Source organism: Gossypium hirsutum, chromosome A09 (assembly GCF_007990345.1).
Source record: "Gossypium hirsutum isolate 1008001.06 chromosome A09, Gossypium_hirsutum_v2.1, whole genome shotgun sequence".
NCBI classification, from domain to species: domain Eukaryota; kingdom Viridiplantae; phylum Streptophyta; class Magnoliopsida; order Malvales; family Malvaceae; genus Gossypium; species Gossypium hirsutum.
The window spans coordinates 25,019,287-25,023,768 of NC_053432.1; positions in this window are offsets into that span (position 1 = coordinate 25,019,287).

The following is a 4,482-nucleotide window of genomic DNA, read 5'->3' on the forward strand; positions in this document are numbered from 1 at the left end:
AATAATTCTCACAAGATCAAAGGACATTTAAAAGCTGGTATTTATAGCCTCTAATTCATTTCCAACTGTTGTGGTTGTTGAGAAAATAAATAGAGCCATTGGAGATGAAAATACTAGATCATTAAATTCCCCTGCAACAAAAAGTATCGATACTTTCTCTACGAGTATCAAATACTAGTAGCATTTAATGCCTGACTCAGTGACCGTTAAAGTTCGTTTCCAATGATATAAACGATGATTTATCGATACCTAATAAAGGCATCAATATTTTTAAACGAGTATCGATACGTTTTGTGATTGTTTAGAAAACACATCAAGCCATAACACAAAATTAGTATCGATATAAAATATGGTATCGATGAAATTCAATAGGTATCAATATATTTGTATAAATATTGATTCTTATTACTTTTGTTCAATTTTTTATTCAAGTTAGAGAGCAACTTTAGTATCGATAAAAAGAATTGAATTGATAGAAATCATATAGGTTTCTATACTTTTTTAAAAATATCAATACTTCTTGTAGGGAGTAATTTTTCAATTGATTTAAAATTGTTTCAATTAAGTTGAAGAGTTTAAGAACAATTTTTGAAATTTGTCAAAATTTTCTAAGTGTTCAAAACATATTCTAAAATGTTTGGAAGTCTTGAAATTATTTTTATGCTTTGAACTTAATAACTTCTTTGTTCAAAAACAAATTTTATTCAAAAATAGTTTTGTTTGTTATATCAAAATAATTTAACAAATAAAGCTAGTTTAGCAATCTTCCCCTTTTTGATATAACAAAACGTTTTGGTAATTTTATTTTTTAATTTGTTCTCCCCTTTTTAAAGTTCAATTTGAATCAATGACTTGATTTTTATGAAATTTAAAAACAAAGATTTGAGAGAAAAAAAAATCAATCACTTGGTGTTGGCATTAAAAGATTAGTAAAAAAAAAATCGATCAAATACAAATAATTTACCTTTCATTTTTTCTTCTCCCAATTTTTGCTATATAAAAAATCAACAAATAAAGCTTAAGAGAGAGATATTGTTAGTCCAATAAAAGATATTGAAATTTTTGAAAGGAAAGAACTAACATAATAAATATACTAAAATAACCTTTCAAGTATCTACAAATAAGATATAAAAATAAATATTAAGTTCTAACATAGAAATATAAAAATGTGCAATGAAAATGAGTAAAATTCATGACACGAAAAAAAAATGTATCCTAGACTTCTTGGGGTGGAGGAAAAGGGAATTAAGAAATTAGGTAGACAATATTTTCCTCCATTCTAGAGTCTAGACTACTAACATTGTTTTAACTCAATCAAATGCATCATCTACTCGCATACGGAAACCTCTAAACTCCTTACTTAAGGAAGTAATAGTACTAAGGTGGCAACAAACATGTCGTCGAAGAGAGCTAGAGTAGATGGTTGAGCAGATGAAAAAGCTAGTGAAGGGTCCTACTCGACAGGAGGAATATCATCATGATCTTCTTCAAGGTCTTCATCATCAACATCTTTAGGATTAGGATGATCATGTAACGCCTAATTTTCGGGATTTTCGGGATTCTTGTAATTTCCAATGACTTTTAGAAATATTGTGTTTTGACTATCTGTTATGGGTCTGAGTATGTTGGTGGCCCAAGAGTAAATTTAATTTGAGGCAATTCCTAAATTTTTAATTTTAGAGAGAGAGGGTTCTGGCGATATGGGCTTTTAAAGTTGAGGTGGTAAAATAGGACACAAAAAGATCTATGGTAAAGTGGCATGTGGCGCCACCTAGGTGTTTGGGTAGTGACGTGTGGATGTTTAGGGGGAGCCAGAGTTCAAGTCACAAGGTAAGCATATTGTTACTTTTATTTTTTATTTTTTTTGTGTGAATGTACCGAGCATGTGATAGAGCTTAAGTGGAAATTCGGTTAGGGCTTTAGGAAGGTTGGGTCGTGGTCTGAATGACCATTAGGGCAAGCTTTTTTTTTTGTTTTGCCGAATTAGGGTTAGCCACCTAGATCCTTCCCTTTCATTCTATTCTCTTCTCAGTATCTCAAAAATCCGAAAAACGCAAAGTTAGATCTCCTGAGTGCCGAATTCTTCCTTCTCTTCTCCTCTCTTCCTACCATTCTACTCATCTCCTCTTTCATTCCCATTCTTTTCTAAACCTCTATAGCCGATTGCCATAAAAGCCAAAATCCCGAAAGTTGTTTCTTGTGCCGATTTCTTTTAGCCAAAATCCTCCTATTTTCTTCATCTCTTTTGGCCGATTTTCACATCCTCTAAACCTCAACCCCTGTCGGCAATACCACTGCAAAACCACCATACCAAATCATCTTCCTCTTCACAGTTCCAAAAGCCAAAAACACCATAGTTTTTAGGGACATATAGCCGAATCTTTAGATCTCTAAGATTCAATTTTTGCTAGTGTTTAAGGGCTGGATATGCATCAGATCTGAGTAGAAACTGAAGTGGAATCATTTTGGTTGAAAGAACCTGTGGTAGGTACTCAGATCTATTCTTTATTTCGGGTTTTAGAAAAGCCAAAACCCCTATACACATAGGGTGGCTATCGACTAAGACTAAAGGGTTATTGGTTTTGTTTATTGTTCTGTTATGTATTTAGTGTGGATTTAAAGTCAAGCAATCAAGGATCATAGAGGGTTGACACTGTTGGAGCATCTAGATCTGGTAGTTGGAGATCGATAAATGTAAGGGTTAAAGATATGGACTATGGCCGAATATGGTAAGGGTTTGATGTGTTAAGTTGTTATCAAGTTTTAATCTAATGTTATAGTAACCGATTGTAGGCTGCTCGTGTGTGGAACTCGTCAACGTTTCGTCGCAAAACAGGTGTGTAAATGCACCCACTAGTAGACTAGATCGGCAAAAGCCGAAAAACTGAAATGCCGAAAAGCTGGCATTTCGAAAACTTGCGAGCGTGTGAGCGCTCGTGGGATTATTTGTATTGATAATTTTGGTAACTTCAACGGTAAGATTGTAAAGTGCGCAATTTCGTGCACTTCGGTATATTTGGGCTTAATGGGCCGAAATTGGGTTAAATGGGCCAACGGGCCGAATTCGGTAAAAACGTTCGGTAAGTGTTTCTTTTAATACGTTAATAATTGTAATGAGCATGAAACCCTAAAAAGACTGATAAAATTACTGAAATACCTCTGTAAGGTAGAATTACTGTAATACCCCTAAATTGGTAAGTTTACGATTATGCCCCTCGAGGGTAAATAACTGTTCTTACGCTATAATCTGACTGTCTTTCTGAAGCATGCCTTGTTAATTATATATTCTCTGCATACATGTCATACTGCATGGGGTTGGGTTTTGTTATGGAGGAAGAACTCGTTCTGGTGGCTGTGCCACATATTCTGATATAAGCAGCTTTGCTGCGGATTATAGTTAGTGCCGCAACTAGTGCTAACACTGTAAGTGTAGGGATGGTGTGGGTGATTTATTCCCCACAGGAAGTGTAGGGATGGACGGAGGCAAGTGCAGGGTTGGATGGGGTTATCATGCATTAATCATATGAGACTGTTTTGTTATGGGCCAACTATATTGAAATGGGCCCAACTGTGTTAATATGGGCAAGGCCCAACATATCTCGACTTGTAATAGGGCTACGGCCTAGATTGACACTGATATGGGCTAGGCCCAGTATACTCTGATACTGTAAGGGGCTATGGCCCAGATTAATATTGATATGGGCTAAGGCCCAGTTAACTCTGATTTTTGTATAGGGCTTAGGCCCAGTAGAGCTTGAACTGATTTAGGCTCTAGTTAGATTTACTTTACACACTGAGTTTTCTAAACTCACCCCCTTTTTCCCATCTTTGCAAGTGAGCCTTAGATCTGTGGACTTCGAGCTGGAGGGATTCAGAGTGGCCATGTGGACTGTTTAAAATAAGTGTTTATACCTTCACTTTTATATTAGATTATTTCCTTTATGTTTTCGGGTTTTAATTTGTAATAAGGCCGCTTTAATTATTTTTAGTTGTTTTTAGTATGTTTTGTTAGCTTAGATATGATAATTTTTTTAACTGTTTGAAATTGAATAGCTCTAGGGCCCGTTTTAAAAAGGTTACTTGATTTCAAAATATCACGATAACAAAGCAAGGCTTCCGCAACGAAAACATTTTCAAAATTAATAACCTTTTCAAATGGTTTTAAACGAATTGGTTTTCCCTGAACAATCACTCAGTTAAAGTGTGGCAATAGTTGTGTGCATGTCTAGGATTGGATCCGTGAAGAGCTGGGTACTTAAGCAGTGTAATTAACTCACCTCTTCTTTTCTGGCATCCTACCTAGTGCACAGCTTCCATTCACTTTAATCTTTAACGAAGATATTCTTTAAACACTAAGAAAGACTTTAGATAAAACACGACTTTTCTAGTAATGCTTCAATGTGACACGCCGGATTCGGTTGTAACTCTGGGCCGGGTTTGGGGTGTTACAGATCATCCTTAACCCAATTTTCGGTAAGAGGA